The 22,293-nt window shown below is 38.6% G+C and overlaps 1 long non-coding RNA gene across 1 annotated transcript; it reads right to left on the bottom strand.

Annotated features, from left to right (window-relative positions):
• Nucleotides 1–1,381: 1,381 nt before the first annotated feature.
• Nucleotides 1,382–20,501, bottom strand: LOC309660921. The gene is made up of 2 exons (XR_014263721.1): nucleotides 7,782–20,501; nucleotides 1,382–7,472 (listed from the first exon to the last, which is right to left on the bottom strand). It is a non-coding gene; the product is annotated as an uncharacterized lncRNA (long non-coding RNA).
• Between the last annotated feature and the right edge of the window lie 1,792 nt (nucleotides 20,502–22,293).

Genomic DNA, 22,293 nt, shown 5'->3' with positions numbered 1-22,293 from the left:
AACCTAAAACGTTGGAGAGGAATAGAGAATATGTTTCTATTTTTTTGTTATAAAACTTAGAGTTGAGATTCTTGATGTCGAGCTTGACATGACCTCAAAGGAGGTCAGCATGGAAAATGTAGAATCCATTCCCAACTTGCTCTAGGCTAAAGCTCAGCTGCCATGCAATGCCCTCGGTCACTTATTTCTTTTCTTCTTTGGTTACACTTTCTAGATTATGTGTCAGGTAAGATCGGCATAGCATAGCAATTTATACTAGAGAAGAGAAGTATTACAAATCATCATAGCCCAACATTTGGTCAAGGAAGTCAACTTATTTTTCTGAATATCTGTGTCCTCAATTAAGCAATCTAATTAGTGGAAAACTACAATTACTAGACTATAGATCATTAGATTTAATAGAGGTAAGATATTTCAGATGGTAACCTCAAATAGAAAAATATGTCACCATCTGCAGTGCTAATCATTAAAATTGGACCCCAAATCTTCACAACTGACAGCAGCCATGCCAGGTCTAGCTCAGCCTGGAGTAGGACCCTGTGATGACAGTCACGTGGGCCCTAGTGCCACCACTGCCCCAGCATTTCACATCCTCTTCTCTCTGCTTTGGAAACCAGACCTCTATCGTCTCTGGATGTGAGCCTTGTACAGACTTCCTTATCTCAGTTCAGACCCACCCAACAAATATTTATGCCTGAAATAAATAAATAAATATATAAATATAAATATATTTTATATATATATATATATATATTTGGCTTAATATTGGCTGAAATTTGGCCAAATATCAATCAAGATTTAGTCTTCAAATATGGAGAATCTATCTTAATTCAGAATTTAGGACATGTAAGTCTATAACTGCTCTAAGACCGGTTTTTACAAGGTTGAAAATAATTAAGCAATTATGAAAAGCCTGACAAATACGAGGCAGTACTCTTGGTGCAGCAAATACTGAAAGGGCAGGGCTGCTTCTTTTGATGAATTATCCCTATGACCTAGATAGACAAAAACATCCTGTTAAAGAGAAAAAAAAAAGTTAAAACCATGGGGTAAGATTCATAGTAAATGTGGGTGTGAAGTACAATGAAAGAGAAAATACTTAACTCTGTCTTGAGCCTGAGGGCATGGGGGCTCAAATATAGATTTCTCTCTGCACCTCAGTTTCTTATTATTTTATTGAAGTACAGTTTGTACTGATTTACAATGTCATGTTAGTTCCAGGTGTACAGCACAGTGATTCATATATATATATGTATATATATATATATATATATATATATATATATGTATGTATATCTATATATATATATACACATATATACACACACAAACACACACCATATATATATATATATATATATATATATATATATATATATACTTTTCCAGATTCTTTTCCCTTACAAGTTATTAAAAAATATTGATATAATTCCCTGTGTTATACAGTAGGTCCTTATTGGTTATCTATTTTATATACAGTAGTTTGTATATGTTAATCCCAAATCCTAATTTATCCCTCTCCATCCTTTTCCCTTTGGTAACCATGAGTAAAATGTGCAATACCAACAGTACCTAGTGGTGAGGTTGCTGTAAGGATTAAATGTACAAACACACATAAAGGCCCTCCCTCAGTATATATGTATGATATCATTATTACTAAAGACAATACCTCTTTTTTTTAGATTTTTAAAAATATTTTTTATTAGGGTATAGTTGCTTTACAATGTTGTGTTAGTTTCTGCTGTACAATGAAGTGAATCAGCTATTACACAATTTTAAAAGGTTACTTTCCATGTACAGTTATTACAAAATATTGGCTATGTTCCCTATGTTGTACAATACATCCTTGAGCCTATCTTACACCCAATACTTTGTACCTCTCAACCACCACCCTTATGGTGCCCCTCCCTCCTCCCCACTGGTAACCACTGGTTTGTCCTCTATATCTGTGAGTTGAGACAATAACTCTTATTCATCCCCCCTATTCACCATCTCAGCTCAGTCATGGTGCCAACCCCAATGCCTTACCCCAGCCATCCCTACCCAGCTATGACATGCTTCCTGCTCTCCCTTCACCCCCATGTCTGTTAGGTGCCAGCACTTGCTGTAGTTTGTTGACATCACCACCATTGTTTTGGGCTCCCCACTTTGTGTAAGCCCCGAGAGGGCAGAAACTGCATTTTATTCATCCATGTATCTCAAGACCCCAGAGCAAAGCCTAGTACAAAGTAGCTATTTAGCTGTTGAGTAAAGTGATCTTCATTGAACATTTATTGAAAAAATATTGAGTTGAAATGATAGTGAGTCAAATTGGACTGTACTGAGAAAACTGGGCTGATCCAAAAACACCGGTACTATGCACCTCGGTTCTAGAAGACCAGAAAATGCCGCATCTGTGACTGTGTTTTCAGTAGACCCATCCTCCCTGCATCCTTACCCAAAGAAATATTAAAGGTAGGGGGTGGTATCTCTGGCCAAATTAATTTAGAAAATTCTGAGTGTGAAATATTTTGTTCTCATTTGATTTGATTTGTATTTACCTTGGGATTACCCAGCCCCGGAGTCTGCAGAGCTCGGGATTTCCCGAGGACATTTGGCCTGGATGCCATTTTGTTGGGAAACCAGCCCTTCAGGATGTGTGTTCTCATGCAGGGCCACACACCTGGGAAGATGAGCAAGTCAGTAAGGCAAGGGCTCCAGCAGGCACAGAGCACTGACACTGAGCACAGACTCCCTGCTCCCACAAGGCATAATGGACTAAGAATCGATAGTGATACAAGCAACCCTCTCTGACACTGGGAAGGAAAGCATGCCTATTCATTTGAGAGGAACACAAATTTTTTTTGTTGAAGGGAAGAAAATGGTGAAGGAGCTAATATTTATTGGCAGTTCTTTGTAAGAAATAGAAATAAATTATGTATAATTTAAGAAAAGAAAAATGACTGGAAGTACAGGGAGTAGCTCATCAAATTGAAGGAAAAACTGAAGAACTAGGTTTAGCAAAGAGCAGGACCCAGGGTGTTTTCTAGAGATCCAGGTAGGGCTTACGAATGACTTAAAGGCACAGTCATCCACAGGAACAGCTCCAAGTGTTTTCCGTCTTAGTGTCCCACCCCTTAAGGCTCAAATTCCAGGGAGAGAACCTCTGATAGGCTTCACTTTTGTCACACGGCCACCTCTTGGCCAGGAGAGGGAGGTCACCTTGATGGGCGGTCTCATCATGGAGATATCCAAAGTACAAGTGTAGTGCTATTCCCAAAGGAGGAGTAGATGCTGGGCCGCAATAACAAGAGCTGACCGTTACATTTGTTCTCCTCTCAGCAATCCTATGAAGTACCATGGAAGGAAAGAGTGATGCTCGGTAAGTTTAAGCAAGTAGCCCAAGGAACTTGAACAAAGAACTTGCCTGAGTTTAGAGCCTGAGAGCATCACTATTACAATTGTCCCTGTAGTGGCAAACTCTAGGCTCTTTCCACTACAAGCAAATTGAGCTGGGCCTTGAAAGGTGGCTGGGATTCCAAATGGCAGAGACATAAAGGAGAAAAAAGTGGGAAATGACCAAACCATTTGCTATGGCATGCATTTGATATTTGCAGCATTCCCTTCAACTAGAGAAGCCAGTATTCTTTGTAAATGTTACAGCAAGAAAAAAGCATGCTTGGAGTTTCCTCTGAGACCCACAAACATTCTACTAAAGGGAAAGCAATCCAAGGCAACATTTGTTTAAATTAAAAATAACAATAAAAAGGAAAACTTGACATCTATTCCCGGCCAAAAGGTTGAGCATTAAATAACATTTAAATTTGGCTTTGATAAAAAATGTATGTTGTTTTGGATAGCTATATTTAAGCAATTTTTGCAAGCCTCAGAGGGAACTAAAAATGCCTTAATTGCTTCCTCGCTTTTACATACTCTATTATATGGAATTTCAGCAGCATCTGTCACCAAATTGCCAGTATTACACAAAGATTGTATATTTTATACGTGGAAGAAACTCAAATACCTGAAAATATCTCCAAGTGTTTGAGGAGCCAACTGAGCTTTTTTTTTTTTTTTTATGTATTTAATTTCTAGTTATGCCTGCATGTCTGGGACACACTTAAGGACTTTGTTGTTTTATTTTTTTCATTCAAAATATGGAATTTTCCATTGAAATCCTCCCTAATTGAGTACTCATGAGGCACATAGCTATCATCTTCTAAAAAAAGAGAATAGAGAATAGTTTATTCCCTTGATGTTTTAAAATATGAAACCTTACATCAGGGTTAACAAAGCAAGTGGTGAATGAAAATTAACATTTTGAGAACACCTACAATGTACCACGCAGGTAATCAGGCCCTTTTCATTTCAATATCCCAGTGAACCATACCTCAGCTCTTGGACAGTGTTGTTATTACTCATCTTATCCAGGAACATCATCCTTTGGAGGTGAAGAAACTGGGGCTGAGAAGCAATTTGCTCAAAGCCATGTAATAGTTAAGTGATGAAAGTAGGTTTTAACCCCCACAAGGTAAGACACAAAACCCTTGCCCTTTCAAAACAGAATATGCATTTTCACAAGCACCTATGGCCTTGAGTCTCCATCCCTTTCTCATCCCCCAATAATCTGTAAAACGAAAACAAAGCAACTAGCTATCAGTGCTCTGCCTCTTGGTGTGAATTCTAGCCTTTCCTCAGTCGCTCAATGACCACCACACCTGTCAGCCCCAGGGTTCACTCATCTCCCTGATCCATATCTGTCATAGGATTGCCACGTGCCACTACCTACCCAGCCTGTGGCAATCCTGAATCTCTGAAAATTTATTCCTGATTCTCCACTCTCCATCAATACCAAACTTGTTACCAAATTTTGGCAGTTTCGTCTGCATACCTCTCAAAACTTCCCAGCCCTCTTTCCGCAGCACACGATGCCCGCATTTCATTCCCCGTCACCTTCCTTCCTCCAACACGAGGCTCTGAGTGCTGTGAGGGCTAGGCTGAGTCTCCTTGGTCACTATGTGCCCACGCCTAGCACAGAGCCTGATGTAGGGCCTGGGCTCAGTGGATGTCAGCTAAATGAAAGAATAAATGAAGGAGTAAACACATTACATAAGATAGCAGATGGGTAAACTCTCCAAAGTAATAACAAAGCATCAAAAACAGTATTATTGATTCTGGTCTTTTAAAGTCTTTTATACTTATGCATCTTTTCTGTTTCTGGCTGTTCCTTTTGCTCCAGTCAGCAAAATTTATTTATTGTCCCATGAGGTCACCTTTCCCTGCTTCCCTGGTATGTTGGTTCTCTCATTGTACCTAGAGTACATCCAAACTATAATTGGACAGATATCATATGCATGGGCGCTCACAGCCTGGCCCCAGCTTTTCTATATAAAAAACTTTACCCAATGAACCCCAGAGTCAAGGTAAAATACAGTTACTATTAGTTTGTCTCTTTTTTCTTTGTGTGCTCAATGTCTATGACTTTCTCAAAAGCCAGTTCATAGTCACCTTCACTACGATGAATTTTCTGATCTGCCCCCCTTTCTGGTTTCTTCTATTAGAATTCCTAGCTCATTCAGATGATGTATCAATCTGAGCCCAGTCAGAGAAAAAACAAGCCATGCCAGAGATCACAATGGGGCATTTAATATAAGGAACTAGTTACCATGTCATTGGAAGGGCTAGAAGAGCAAACAGGACACAGTGAGACCATGCAGAGGTTAACAATGCCAGAAGCCATTATCCCTGCTGAGCCAGAGGAGCAAATGCTGGAGGCTGTGTCACCAGAACTCAGAATCTATAATCCACCCTGAAGTGGGCAGCTGCCCACAAGAGTTGGAACACCAGGGAAGCCACAAATACTGCCAGCAGAGAGGAGAGCAGACAGACTGCCATTCTCACTTTCCCTGCTGTCCAATCTCCTGAAAGGGTCTTTGCTGGCCAGTTGATGAGGGAGGCTGGCCATTCAGTTTATAGAGGTCATTCCCTGTGATACAGAGCAGATTAGGGGAAAGGTGTGGAATGGATCCGAATGCAACAAGCAGAAAATACCACACCATCGTTCAGTTGTGTAGTTTTTGTTATTTTTACATATGAACAGTGAGCCTCCTTCAGGCAGAGACCATGCCTTACACATCTGTATGTCCTCAACACCAAGGACAGTTTCTTCACCTGGATCTTTGTGAATAAGTAAAACAAGAAGGAGGAAGAGGACGAGAAGGAGAGGGAGAGGAAGAAGACGACAACAGTTATGAATAAATATATGTGATAATACTTTTGAATAATACAAGGATTTTTCAGTCTGTCGGAGGAAATGCAATCTGCTCCTGTTAAATCTTTAGAACCTCACTGATGGCTTACTAACTGCTTTCTCTCCCCGTCCCACTTACACTTTACTGTTATCATTCTATGTCCCTCTTTCATTTTTGTTTTTGTTGTCGTTGTTGTTGTTGTTATTACTTCTTCCATGCAAGCAAAACTGATGTATTTCTTTTAAATAATTCAGATAGATAGATAGGTAGATAGATAGATAGATAGATAGATAGATAGATAGATAGATAGATAGAGATATATTTTGTTTGATTACATGGTATTCATTTTGATTCCATTGTATTACTTTGTTATTTATGTAATGGAAATTCCGAGTAAAGTAGCTTAAAACATTAAGGGGATTCCATGGAAGGATGTCAGGTGTCTTATGGGATTTCAGACCTGGGAATTATTGCAATGGAAGAGAACAGAGTTGGGGCTGGTTCTCTGCAGAGGGCTGGAGACTATTCCTGCCTCACCACCCACTTTCCCTGGTACATCTGCTTCATCCTTGTCTCTCACTTTCTAGCCAGTGGGATCCAAAGGGAGTTGCTTCTTTTCCAGGCACCCAGAGAGACACTAAGCTCAGTTTCTGTTGTAAAACTCCTGAAGAAACATCCTGAATGGCTCAAATTTGGTCAAGTGTTAACTTTTGAAACAATTGATGTTGCAAAGTTTCAGGACCATGTGACATGAACTTGGTGTGTGTCATGGAAACTATGTGGAGGGATTAAGAGATGGAGACAGTGCCCAGGGAGGAGCATGGAGTCCTGGGCAGCTGTTTTGACAAGTTCCCACTGTAAGTCTCAGCCAGGGACTATAATGCACTGTATGTTTTGTGAACAAGTAGTCTCAAGAGATGGATGGAAAGGGGCTAGAGTAAGATAAATTTGAGAATCTCGGCAGGCTGCACCTCCTTTTAAGAGAGCAACGGTACAGGTTAGCATGTTAAAGGCTCTGAGAAGCCCTGCAGATAACCTAGCACATACCAAGTCTTGACCACAGGTTACCTCTTCTCAGAACACTAACGTCCACCCCAAATACTGGAGACCTGCAGTTAAACCAGGTTGACTCTAACAGTCGTCACTCAGAGCCCTCAACTCTGGACTCAGTTTTCTCAAACAGGCTCCTTGAAATCAGCAAGGACACTCAGCATCTCCTACCTGCCTTTCAGGCTCACATGCCTATTTAATTTTTTTTCTTTTTTTAATTTATTTATTTATGGCTGTGTTGGGTCTTCATTTCTGTGCGAGGGCTTTCTCTAGTTGTGGCAAGTGGGGGCCACTCTTCATCGCGGTGCGCAGGCCTTTCACTGTCGTGGCCTCTCTTATTGCGGAGTACAGGCTCCAGATGCGCAGGCTCAGTAGTTGTGGCTCACGGGCCTAGTTGCTCCGCGGCATGTGGGATCTTCCCAGACCAGGGCTCGAACCCGTGTCCCCTGCATTGGCAGGCAGATTCTCAACCACTGCGCCACCAGGGAAGCCCCCACATGCCTATTTAAATAATTTATGTTCTGTCTGTTTAATCAGGACATTGACTAGCAGTTGGGTTCAATCTCCATGGCAATGGGAACAATATGTGTGACCCACGCACTAGCCCTCTGGTCACTCACCCTCCCTGAGCCACCATGTGTTCACCTCTAAGAGGATGTCATAATACTTATATCAGAAAAGAGAAACTGAGTAAGGCAATAGATGCAGAACACCTAGCAAAGTACTTAGCAAGCAGGAAGTCTTCAAGAAGTGGGAGTTTCTTTCTTTTCATTGTCTGTATACAATAGATGTACACACATCATTCAGAACTTCATTTCATTGAAATCAGAATCAGCATCTTTATTCCTTTCCTCTCTATCCCTTTCCTTATCTCTTTCCTTTCTTTCTCTCCTGGTGACCTCTTTCCTTCCCTTCCCTTTCCTTCACCTACTTTACTCTTTCTTTTTTGCTTGCTTTCTTCTTCCTAAGACAGCACCCCTTAAAACTACAGAGCATCTGTGACATGAGAAAAAACATCTGCCCATAAAGAGTGGTCTCCAAGAACTCTCAGCAGAAGATAGGATGGAGAATTCAGGAAATAGAGCATGAGTCCAGTAGTAGACAGGATTTGCAGTACTGAGCATCTTGAAGACTTCTGGAATGATTCTCCAGGTGTCAAAGAACAAGGAAGATGGACTTCTTGGTCCTTCTCTTTTCATATTCATAGTCACTCTGATGCTCAGAACATGCTTGATATCAACAATCCATTTCAGTGATCGGTTAATTACTAAAATTTTCAGGCTTCTTCCATGTAATATTTTCCTTCTGTTTCCTCCTACTCCTCCTCCTTCTGATACTTCTTCTTTTTTTCTTTTTTAAGAGGAATTAGCCTCAGAAATGCTCATTGTATCTTAGCTCCTCCTGTCAAGAGATATCAGAATATACTAATAGATTCATTAGTAAAGATCCTGCTTTTCTCCTTTTTAAAATCATATGCAAATTAGCTTATAGAAATCTATGAAGGACCTACTATGTTCAAGGCAGCATGGTTAGTACTTTGGGGTGATTTTTCTCTGGGTACCTCAGGGTATTTAGATACTAACTTGACATGACAGAAATGTATGTGAAGAAGTTTCTGCTTCTGCAGTGCTTGTGTTTCTAGTAAAAGGGGAATTACAAGAAGACAGTCACACAGGAAACCATTTCTTAGTACAGAGAATTAAAACTATGGATATTAGTTTTTAAAATTGCCTGTAAACATCATTTCTATTCCCTACAACCACAACATGCTTACTTTTAAGCCTTTTCTGAATTACAAACTTTCCACCATACTCTATACAACAACCAATTCTGAGGAACCTACATTATATTTCAGACAATGTTAAGCTCTTAGGAAACAAAATGAGTAGAAAACAAGAGAACATGACAAATTTCACAAGAGGTCTGGATCCCTAGAATCCTGAGGAGTGAGATGCTAATCCTGCCTCCTCAAATGACTGTATTTTTTATAAAGGAGTCCACTGTGTAGCAAAGAAGCTGAAGCTATTCAGGGCAGGGAAAAAGCAAGAGGGCCCAAAATGACAGCACTCCACCTCAAAAACATTCTATTCCTCTGAGGTGGATTTTATTGTCATTCCTAAACATCTTCTCTCCATTCCTGTAAGTGGATTGCACACATTCCCCACCCCATGGATGTTGAGTTTGGGCATCTCATTTGCAAGTTGACCTGATGCACGCCCTCTCTATGCAGAAGATTCCAAATCTATTGCATGCGTTTCTACAGGCTCTCTCTTGCTCATTCTCTCTGCCAGGAAGACAGCATGTCCCCAAGAAGAGCTGCTCCTTCATCCTGCTTCCTGGATTGCTACTGACCCACAGTCGCCAACATGTGAGAAATAAACGTGTGTTGTTATAGCCTTTGAGATTTGAGGGGTGGGGGATGTGTTGTTGTTTTTAATGCAGCAAAACTGAATCACACAAATCTTCCTATCTTTATTCTCTCTACCTCATAGAAAAATATTCTATAGTTCTAAAACTTCTATACAGTATTATGCAGTAAGCGTAATACTAAGAGCTATCACTTCTATAATTACTTTAATTTTTTCTTAATTTAAGGCTAAGTCAATGCTTCTGTATCAATGGATTTGATTTTCCTGGTTTCTAAAAGAAGAAAATTGGCCCAAAAACTCTTCCCAAAAGAGGCCTGTTGTTTCATCTGTTCCATGACATTTGCATAGTTTTTATAAATGTTGTTGTACAATTAAAAGATAATAAGTAGAGACTGCATGGTTTGGGGGAAACACAATGAAAAAAAACTGGGTCTAATCAGTTCTGACACTAAAAATAAGACACACTCTGACTCAGGTCGAAGTCTCCTTGTTATACAGTGAAGGAGCTGAAGAACAAATCTCCAAGGTCCTTCCTTTTATAGAATTATTTTATTTTACTCACCTAAACATACAAAAACATAGTGAACACCCAGATCCAGTGGATCCTTTTGTATCTGGTTCATCATAGCTCTCCAGTGTCAGGCCCAGCACCATGCATGGAATAGATATTTTCTGAATGAATGAATAAGTGTAAGTATAAAACATATATTGAACATTACTCTTTTCCAGGTAAAGTGTTAGCCATTATGATCACAAGGATGAAGGAGATATAGTCCCAAATATGTAGGAAGCAGAGATATACTAAAAACTACCTTCAATTAATTACAGTGAATACAGTGAGAGGCACGAAGTGATATGAATCCCCGCAGAATAGCCACCTAACTCAGCTTGGTGTCCAAAAAAGCTTTTTGCTTCTCGAAATGTTTGCCCCTCTATTAAGAATATTTTCAGAGTCATATTTGAGAAATAGCTATTTAAGGATTACAAAATATCAGTCAGGTGAGATGTGTCCTCTTAAGCACCATATAAAAATGGTTCAAGAAACTTAAGAGGAGCAGGAGGATAGTAAAACCCAAGCTTCCATAAATTGGAAATAATGGAGAAAACAGAACTCTTCAAACAACTTCTCAGGAGACATCCCAAGAGATAGAAATTTAAGACAAGAAAAGATTTTTTTTTTTAAGTCTGGGTGTGAGGTTTGATCACCATTGCTAAATAAGGAGTAAGTAATACTATATTTATAAACTATGTATGCAGTTCTTTTAACGAGGGCTATGGAAAGGTTTCATTCCAGTTGAGAAATTTCAAATAAGAGATGAACTCCTATTTGCCAGTGGTTTCAAATACCATTATTTGACCATTTCTCTATTTAGAACTCCTCCAAACTTATACAGCATATTACATTTAATTAATTGAGTGTTTATGCCTTAAAGAGTTATTTGCTTGTGACCATAGTGAAATTTCCAGGATTTATGACAAGAGCATTTTAGAACAGCGACATGTGTTTCCCCCTGATTTGTATAGCTTCATTCATTATAATTTTTCCTGATGTTTTGCCTACCATATTATTAACTTCCCCAAAGCAATGAAATACCAGCTTGTCTTCTCACAGCAGAGAAATGAGAGGAATAATTATGAACGTGGAAATCCCAGTGAAAACATGCTTCTATTGAAAGAGGCTAGTGGTCCAAGAAGGAGTTCCCTGGATTTATGGACACCATTAAAAAAAAAAAAAAAAAAGCAAACATGCAAGAAAACTGATGCATTTTTTCTTCCAGTATCTTGGACATTCCATATGCAGGGAAAAGAAATCTTTTATATAATACACACACACACACACACACACACATGCATATATCATTGAACAGTAATTTATATTTTACTCTAAGTTATAAAATCTGAATAAATCATCAAAGTTCCAAGTGCATGCCATGCATAAATATTTAATCATTGTAAAGTGTTCTTTTCAAAATGTAAGAGTTTGTAAGCATAGTATTTGATTTGTAACTGACTCTGGGGGGAGCACTAAGATGTGTTTCTCATGACTCAGGGCTACTTAAGATCTGACAATGATGTGGGGAAGGACAGTGCAAGGTAGAATCCAACGCATGTCCCTGCAAAGATGTGGGGTAGTATGGGAAAACAATTCCATCCTGTGCTATAGATCAGTGGTTATTTTACAGAAAGCTGGGGCTGACAGGACCACCACAGTCATTTGAGTTTATCATTCAACCAGGTGTCGGGGGCCATCCAGGACCAACCAGGATCATGTGAAGAAACTGTCAGAGGAGGGGTATGGGGTGGGGAGAGGACAGTGAGGACCCGGGGCAGGGGGAGAGACTGCCTCCTCTCCCTCCTATTCAAGATGATGTTTGCGTTATGACATCCTGCCACCTCCATTGTTATTTCTCACAACATCATGGCCTGCTTGGCACCCTGACCATCCGGGTGGCCTCTCATAAAAGGAAAAAAGAAACCCTTGATTTATACTTTTCCTTCAGAAACGCTCCCTGCCTTTCTACTCCGTGTGGCTGTGTTTTCCTTGCCTACCCTAATATTTCTCTTTCGTTTACATGACCCTTCTATTGGTCACTGGTTCCCAATGTGTATTCACTAAAAGGAAGATTAGGTTGGAAAATAATTCCCAATCTCAATTCCTCCTCCCAAAATCTGTACCTCAAAACTGCTCCACAATTTGAAGTTATTTCTATCTGGGTAAACGTGGGAAAAGAAGGATAATTTCCAAAGGAAATGTCGCTTGGGTGATGAGTTGGGATAGTGTATATTTTTTTAGCAACTTTATCGATAATATGACATTCATCATTAAACCTTTGTAAGTCTTAAAACAAGATTTTTGGGGTTTCAGGAACCCCTGATTTTCAGTGGTTTATCTTTCAATCCCTAGCTTTTACTATAATTTTCATTATAAATAAGACCTCTGTAGAAATGACCCAAATTCACCTTTTTACAACCACCAAATACCTGGAACCAATACCAATGTGATGCTTAAGCCCACACCAAGTTAATTATCAAAACTAACAATCCAGAAGGTACAGAATGGAGCACCAGCTGACCACATTGTAATGCTTGGACAGGAGATCCCTAGGAGGAATGGCGATTTTCATCAAGAAAGAATCCACTTCTATTCTAAACTTGATTATTGTCTTACTTTGAGAAGTAGCACCCAGTAAAGCCTACACTACAATGTTTACCAAAAGATTTTTAATTTTATATTAAGTAATCAACTTTGCATACTACAATGCAAAGGCCTAGCTGTATGACAAACATTATATTTTAGAGAATGAAATAGGTTTCCTGAAGTCAAGTATTATTATAAGATTGAGTTGAATTGGGATAACTTGTCTTGAAACTTCTGTGCAATAATCAGTCCAGTAATTATGCTGGAGATAACTGAATATCAAGTCCCCATTTCTCAGAAAACAAGGATCTAGTAAATTCTCTAGTATTTAGAATATAAACAAAATATCATTGTGTAAGTAGTCTATAAAATGGTCCCCAGTGATGCCTGTCTCCTGGTATTCATCCTCTTGTGTTATCCTTTGTTTATAGGCTGCACCTGGAGACTTGCTTCTATCGAATAGCATATGGCAAAAGTGATGAGATGTCACTGCCCAGATGAGGATACAAAAAGACTGTAACTTGCTCCCCTCTCTTGTGACTCTCTCTCTCTGTCTCTCTCCTGTCCAGGGCCGTTACTCTGGGGGGTATAAGCTGCCATGTTGTGAGAGGACCTATAGATAGAGCCATGTAACAAGGAACTGCTGTCTACATCAAGCAGGCATCTGAGTGAGCCTGGAAGCGAATCCTCCAATCTTCTCCCAGTCCAGCCTTGAAATGTCTGCAGCTCTGGCCAATCTCTAGACTGAAGCCTGTGAGAAACCCCGAGCCAGAGAAACCTCACCCACAAAACTCCAAGGTAATAAGTGTTATTTTAAGCTGTTCTTTTAAATTTTCTTTACATTTGGGAATAATTTGTTATACAACAACACATAAATAATACAATAACCCTCTTCCCAACTTTAAGACAGTGTCTCTAAGTCACTGCTAAGGTCTACTCTAAAACTCTAGCTGTTGAAATAAGATCACTGATAAAAAACACAGATGAATGGATAAAGAAGATGTGGTATATATACATACTGGAATACTACTCAGCCAAAAAAAGGAATGAAATAATACCATTTGCAGCAACATGGATGGACCTAGAGATTATCATACTAAGTGAAATAAGTCTGACAGACAAAGGCAAATATCATATGATATCATTTATATGTGGAATCTGAAAAAATGATACAAAAGAACTCATTTACAAAACAGAAACAGATTCACAGACGTAGAAAACAAACTTATGGTTACCAAAGGGGAAACGTGGGAGAGGGAAAAATTAGGAGTTTGGGATTAAAATATACACACTACTGTAGGTGGAGTAGATAACCAACAAGGACCTACTGCATAGCACAGGGAACTATATTCAATATCTTGTAATAACGTATAATGAAAAAGAATCTAAAATAAAACATATATATATGTATCTGAATCTCTTTACTATACACCTGAAACTAACACAACAGTGTAAATCAACTATATTTCAAAAAATATTTTTTTAAAAATTGAAAATCCAAGATCACAAATCATCTCCCTATGACTTATTAACAAAATCTTCCCCCAAATTATTTGAAGTCAATAAACCTCCGTATTCTTTATAAAACTCTTATCCTCTAAAACACTGCATATAAAATTGACTTACTTATCATGTTTATTCTTTATTTTCTTTTTCTCCCATCGGACTATAAGCTCTACCAGGTCACAGATTTCATCTTTTTTTTTTTTTTTTTTCACTTATATATCCCAAGGACTAAAACCAGTGCTAGGTTCATAGAAAATGCCCCAAAAATATTCCATGAATGAGTGAATTTGACATGGTTTAATGTCAAATTCACATTTTCCAGTCACAAGCCGTAAACCACACTCTCCCTCACTCATACCTTCTACCTTCCTAAAATTGCAGTATCCCCAAGGTCATCAATTCCACCTGAAATGTCCTGTGTCTTAGGTTGCATTCCCCAGAAACACACTGTGAGACAAGAATTTGTATGCAAGCAATTTATGAAGAATGTGTGCCCAAGAGAAACCAGTAAGAGCAGGGGAAGCACTACAGAAAAGGAGAAGAGGCCAGGCAAGGGTGTGATTTCAGGCAGAGTCCCAGAGAGGGTAACTTCAGTTATTCCCACTGGGGAGCTCTTAAGTATAAGTTATGCCTCCAACTTAGTCCCAATCCTAGGCAAAAGAGTCAAGCTTTCATACTCCCATGCTAATTCGTCATCAACTAGGGCTGCCCCAGGGATGTAAACTCCCAGGTACTTGTAGCTGTCTGCAAGTGTGGGGAGAGCCAAAGGCAGGTCTCCAATGAAGAGACACAGGTACAGGCTTTGGAGGCAAAGGAGCTCAGAAGCTGGGAGAGGGGAGCAAAGAGCGAGTTATGGGATCCTACATCCGTATTTTCCCCAGTTTATTTTTTTGAAATCCTACTCATGCCCCAAATAATTCTTTCTCTATGTACCTTAGCACTACACTAGAACCACACATATTGCCTTATTATTTTTCCTTAACTTTCCCTCCTCTTCCCTAGATCATAAAATCCATAGAAACAGGGATGGTATGCTGTATGTATTTGTGCCTCCTACACTGTGTTGTGAATAGTCGCAATGTCAATGAATATCTCTAGACTGTGAATTTCATGAAAGTGAGCATCAGGGTTTTTTTATCACCTTGTATCCAGCAACTATCACAGTGCCTGGTACATAGCAGGCACTGAGATAATGTTTGCAGAATAAATACAAATATTAAGTGCATTACAGGTTACAAAGTGCTCTCTTAGCTCTTAGGCCATGAATTCCTCACAGAATACAAACAGCATTAGGTATGACTACCTTATTTTTCAGAAAGAAAAGCTTAGTGATATGGATTTCCCAATGACGTGCTGACTAAATAGGTACTGAGTGATGCCTCAGAACTAAATTTCATTTCGAGTCCAGTTTGCTTCCCCCTAAGCAATACTGATTGATTGATTGATGGATTGATGGATGGATGGATTGATTGATTGATTAGCAGGGTAGGAACATATTTGGAGATTGAAAACAGTAAACAGACACAAGATGCCCCATTCATTTAACAAAGCTACTGTGAGGTGATTTACTCAAAGAAAAATCTTAAAAACACATTTATAAAGCACACAAAAGGTAATCAATAAATGAATTGAATTGAATTGAATTACATAAAATAAAATAGAATGGAAATGTTTGGCTTGAACTAAAATAGACTGAGATAATTTAAGTTAAAGTGAGTTTTATGGTATCTTTTACTCTCTGGTTCCCTGTGTTTTGTCTAAAATTGGTGCTGGGAGTAGAAGTGGGGAGGAAGGTTATAGGCAGGCTGGTGATTATAAATCACTGGCTTTAATTCATTAAAATGTGTCAAGTAACCTATAAACAGGTCAGACCCCCAGAATCCTGTGTTGTAAACTCATCTGAAACCATATGAACCTGCTATTTTCTGGGCACTGCTCTTTTTACCCAAAGTCTTTGTCACAATTCTTCCCATCCCCAACAAATCTACCATTTTCCCCACTGTTCTGTCTTTAGATATCATGGGGGCAAGCAATCAGTATAGTTGATGCTAAGCTGAGGACTGATAGATAACTCAGCACAGTTATTGCCAGTGCCTTCCTTGTATTCCCTGTCCAGGATGTGTCCATGGGAACCTACTGCAAACACTGGTAGCTCCGCCTTAGAGCCTGGCTCAAGCAAGACAGACAAGACGTGGGAGTCTATGGTCCCTGGGAGTGGCTGTCAACCAATGACAGACAAGACGTGGGAGTCTATGGTCCCTGGGAGTGGCTGTCAACCAATGACAGACAAGACGTGGGAGTCTATGGTCCCTGGGAGTGGCTGTCAACCAATGACAGATAAAAGTGGGAAGATAACTGCCCTAACTTCCTCACCCTTCTAATGGAACAACTTTGGAGGAAATGTTGAATATACTTCAGAATTCCCCAAAGGGCTTGAGCTTTGGTCACCTACAGCAGTCACCTTTTCAACAGCAAACCTCTCTTGGTTTCCTTTTAACTGTCTCCTCCCCTTTCCCACACGAGTGCTCCCCAGAATCTTCTCCAAAATAAACTGCTTCTAGGAGAATACAAGACTGAGTTCTGTTACTCCATTCAGGGGCATTTATAGTTTTAAAGCAAAAAGCCAGACTGACAGCCCAAAAGGATACCAGGAATTTTAATAAATAATATAGTCTTATAGGGGAATAATTTGCCACATGGAGTCTTTCCAGCAGCATCCTTGGGGGTGGTCACATCATCTGTTGACATAACAGGTAGGCTGGCATGGTGGAAAGAACACTGGACCAGGTGTCGGAAACCTGGATTCTCATGTTGTCATTGCCACCAACTCTCTGCTCAGTCTTGTTATTCTCTCTGATCTCTCTGATCTTCAGTTTTTCGCTTCTGGAAACTTATAAGATTGGATTATTTGATCCCTACAGCCCTTTTGGGCTCCCAATTCCCATGAATCCATGGAAGGGGATGAAGTACATGGCACCTCTTTAAAGGTATGTTCCACAAGTCATTAATAAACAAGCAAACTTTTCACACAGCACGGGCTCTAAGAGGGACTGTTTAATTAGGCACATGAGACATTCCAATCTGTCTAGACAGGCTTCTTTTTTTCCCCAAGATGCCTTCAGCCAGACTTGCTCTGACTGTGACAAGGTGTCCTTTGGCTGCAGACAGTGATTTTGTTGGGTGATAATTCTAATGCCATAGAGTGAGCTGTGAAACTTTCTTTAGTTTTAATGTTGTTTGTCTTTCCAAGGGGAACTAACTGGGGGCACTTACCCCAAAAATAGCAAAGAGAGGCAGTTTGTGCACAGGAGTCACCAAAAAGTAGCTGCTGGTATAGCCCTCATGACTACCTGTCCATCATCACAAGTGGGCTTATTAGTTTCTACCCCCTTTCCGTCCATCCCTGCCCTTGGGGAATAAAATGTCTCAACATTGAAAGGGAACTTCCAAGTCATTTAATCAACATTGCTTTTCTCCCACCAAACACAGCAATCCCTCCCAAGATCGCTGACAAAAGTCTCTGAGACTAGAAAGGGATTCACAGACACCTAGTTTCTTTAACACTCAAACTTGAGTCTTGTGACAACACTGGCAAGCATATTATAAAATCCTTGATTTTTCAAGTGAAATGTGCTTTAAATCTGTGTGGACAGTATTGACAGAACTCATCTGGTATGAGGATTACAGAAGAGATGTCGGAAATCATTGTCAGTAGTTGAAAAGAATTTTCAAAGTGCAGCCAGTTGATTAGACAAGCACAGCTCACTGGATGTGACCAAAAACATTTTTTGTTTGTTTGTTTGATTGTTTGTCTCTTAGGACCTTTTTCAAATTTATTCAGAGAAGGGAGATAAAATATTCTCTGGAACAATATTTTTTTTTTAGGTATTAGGAACTTAATGTATACATTTTTAAATAGGGTTTTAAAAAATATTTTAAAGGAATATATACTTATTCTAGAAAAATTTGGTAAACATAGATATAAATAAAGCAAAATCTTACCAGCTGGAGACAACCACTGTCCAATTTCAGTGGATTTGTTTCCATTTTAACCCGTCAATCTAGAGTAGTGTTGTCCAATATGGTAGCCACTAGCCACATGTAACTTGGCCTCCCTCAATGCCATTATCTGTCTCTGTTCTTTATCGAGATGTCCAGGGTCTATTTGGATTCCCTCTTCCTGCTCCTACAGTCTAGAAATCATCTTTAGGCAGAAAATAGCGGCAGTTTTAGGGCTCACTTCATTTGCTTCCTTTTTCTCAGGGATCATGGTCCTGCACTGCATGATGTTGTCCAATATCTGAAAACAGGTGTGGAATCATAACTTTTTATTTCACTCTTATAGTTCTTCTGCCTTATTAAGTCACAAAACACAATCTCAATTCAGTTACTGAAGGTATCTGCCCAAGGCACTATTCCCATGTCAATCTTCATTCAAGATTAGACTCCTTCTCCCACCCCACCCCCCACTAAGGCGAGGTGGGCAGCTGTCCTTAGAGAAGGTATATTTGGCTTCTATCCTCTTTATCTTCCATTTCTTCCCCCACTCACTAGCTGCTGCTCCACATTTCATAAAAGTCAAAGAGAATGGGCTACCAAGGAGAAGAGAAGGAGGAAGGGCAGTTTTGTGGGTGTGAATGTCTTACAGTCTCTGGACTTGGCAAACACCCAGCAGTAACTTTGCTCATGGATACTTTGAAAGTTGTTTAGAAGTTTTTCTGCTGGAGCCTCCAACTATAACTTCTCTGACATGGACAATGTCTCTCCTTCAGTTGGCTTCCCCCACCGCTAGATTTCTTGGGGATGAAGTTCACATCCACTGTGGCATTTGAGCCTAAGTGTACTCCCAGGAAGCCCTCTTGGGTGCGACATGAAATGACTCCAAGCTGGCTCTGTCACCATCTCATCCATGAAACATTCTCTTGTTCTTTTTCCATTGATTAACTCCCAAGCACTGTACTCTATTCCTCTGGCCTGTCACAGGTTGGTATAACTTTTCTGAGGTGATAGTATGTCTCCGTTCTTGGTGTCTACCAACTGCAGGGAACACAACTGAAACTTTGTGACTGGTCCCGTTGTAGCCTTCCGAGCATGAGAAAGATGTACACCCTCAACCCATCACTCTCAGCAGGGGAAAGGATTGGAATTCATATGCAGGAGAAACTCTCCACAAAGAAAACCCACCATCATTCTTTCTTTTCCTTTTTCTTGAACTTTTTATATTCTCAAAGTAGATGACAGAATACAAGAATCATGGAACTGGCTCCTGATTATCTCCTTGGAAGATTCCCCCAGGGCAGTCTGCCTCATATTCATTTTATCAAAATCTATCATATTTATTACATTTTTACACCTAAAATTCTGTTCCCAAATAATATCAGTGATAGATCATTTTTATCAATTGCTTTAGAGAATATGTAAGATTTTTAGAACTGTGCCTGCAACATAGTAGGCACTTAACAAAAGTCTATGTAACGAATGTATTAATAAGGTATTTTGCATCTATGAATTTGTTTAAGAAACATTTTGGGCTCTCTTGTTTGCAGCTGTTTCCTGTATTCTTGAAACAGAGCTTATCACATAGCAGGTACTGGATAAACATTTGTTAAATAAATAAACTAATGAAGTACTTTTGAAATCTCATAGAACAAAGTAAGGCATTTGGATTTAATTTAACAATCTCTTGTTGAATATTTGCTCTGTACCAAGTGGTTGTGGTAAGCACTTCTATCCAGGGTTCCTATAATGTCCTGTCCTACCCTCTCAAGGCACTTATTAAACTGTATTATAATAGTAAGTTTACTTCTCTGAACTCCCCACCTGAAAAGACATGGTAAATATAAAATATTTTTGTTCCTGTTCCTTAATTTATTTAAAAAAAATAATTGACTCTTTTTTGGTTAAATTAATGTGCTATTTAATAAAATAAAATTTAAAACCCCTTTGGGTCAAGCCTGGGTTATGTGTGACCTGCTTTACCACCTTACTAACGATTACTGCCACTAAGCTTAATGACCCAAAAGCATGTAATACCTCAGGCTGCACTCAAACAAACACCCATTCCTTCTCAGAGCTGCAAAGGTAATGGTACTGAGCTGAATGTGTAGGAAACCAGGTCACACCATGGAGACTGCCATTAAAAAAAAAAAATGACATCAATTTTGTTGTTGTTGTTTTTGCTTAATAATGAAGAAATCTAAGAAGTTGAAAGTTGCAGAAGACAAAAAAATATAACTCACTCTTAAAAGAAAAATAATATGCAAAAGTAAACTGTATAGAAAAAAATAGCATAGGAAGGACAAATGGAAATATACTTTTGCAAGGATCTTATGTGAAGGACACTATTAATTCATAGTAAACAAAAATAAAACAAATATTCAAAATGATAAACAAAGTAAAACAATACCAGTAATCATGTAAATGAATTAAAAACACTAAACAATGGCAGAAATTTTCAGATTGAATTAAGAACAAAAAGCAAGGTGCAACCATATGCTGCATAGTTTTAGATGCTCTTTAAATTGAAAAACAATACATCAAAGATAACAAATAGAAAAGCATATATCATGCCAATACTAATAAGAAAGATGAATGTCTATATTACTCTTAGACAAAATAGATGTCAGGACATGGAATATTATCTGAAATAAAGAGAGATATTTTAAAATGATAGCATGGTCAATTCATCAAGAAAAAATGCCAATACTAACTAAATATATATTTACCAAATAAGAAAGCTTTATAACACAGAAAGCAAGAACTAAAGAACTAAATGGACAAGTAGATAAACATAAAATAATATCTGGAGATCTCAACACTATTGTGCTAGTATTTGGTGCAAAAAACATACAAAAATTTCAAAATTATCTGGAAAATCAGAACAGTGCTATCTATCAACCAAATTGAACTTATTCTTTATTTACAGAACCTTACAACCATCAACTCCAGAATACACATTCTTTTCACTTGTCAATGGACTATTCACCAAGATAGAACATTTATTAGGCCATAAACAAATGTTTCAACAGATTCTAAGGGATTGAAATCATACAGAGCATATTCTATAAATATAGCAGAATAAGAATAGAAATCAATACCAAAAATAGACCTAGAAAATCTTCTAATACTTACAAATTAAGCAACACACTGCAAATTAACCAAAGTCAAAGAAGAAATAGCAAGCGAAATTAGAAAATAATTTGAATTAAATGATAATTAAGACACACCTAAAAGTGCACTAGGGTGCAACTAGATCACCTCTTAAGGGAAATTTTATAGTTCTGTATGCTAATACTGGAAAAGAATAAAGGTTTAAGGAGTTCCCTGGTGACCTAGTGATTAGGACTCTGGGCTTTCACTGCCAATGCCGTGGCCTGGGTTCTATCTCTGGTCAGGGAACATCCTGCAAGCCACATGGAGCAGCCAAGAAAAAAAAAGGAACAAAAGTTGAAAATCAGTGATCTAAGCTTGCACTATGGAAGCTAGAAAAAAAGAAGAAATTAAATCTGAAGTCAGTAGAAGGAATAAATAAAATAAATGTAATAGAAACCAATAAAATAGAAAATAAAAAGTATAGAGGAAATCAATAAAACCAAATTTTGGTTCTTTGAAAGGATCAATAATATTGATAAATCTTTACCTAAACTAATCAAGAAATAAACAGAGAAAACACAAATTATCAGTTTCTGGAATGAAAGAGGGAATAACAGCATAATCTCATAGACCTAAGAAAAAATAGAAAATCTAAGTAGTCTTATATTTATCAATGAAATTGAATTAGTAAATAAAAAGGATATCATGAAGAAACCTCCAGAGCCAGATAGTGTCACTAGCGGATTCTATCAAATAAGTAAGTAAAAAATAATAACAATCTCGCACACTTATTTTATAAGCTCAGCAAAACCATGATCCCAAAACTGCTCAAAGACATTATAAGAAAACTAATGACCAATATTACACATGAATATAGATAGAAAACATATTTTGAAATTTTAGCCAT

This window comes from Balaenoptera physalus (assembly GCF_965194825.1).
Source record: "Balaenoptera physalus genome assembly, chromosome: 5".
NCBI lineage: Eukaryota > Metazoa > Chordata > Mammalia > Artiodactyla > Balaenopteridae > Balaenoptera > Balaenoptera physalus.
Note: the sequence above shows the minus strand (reverse complement) of the source record. Positions and strands in the feature narration are given on the sequence as shown.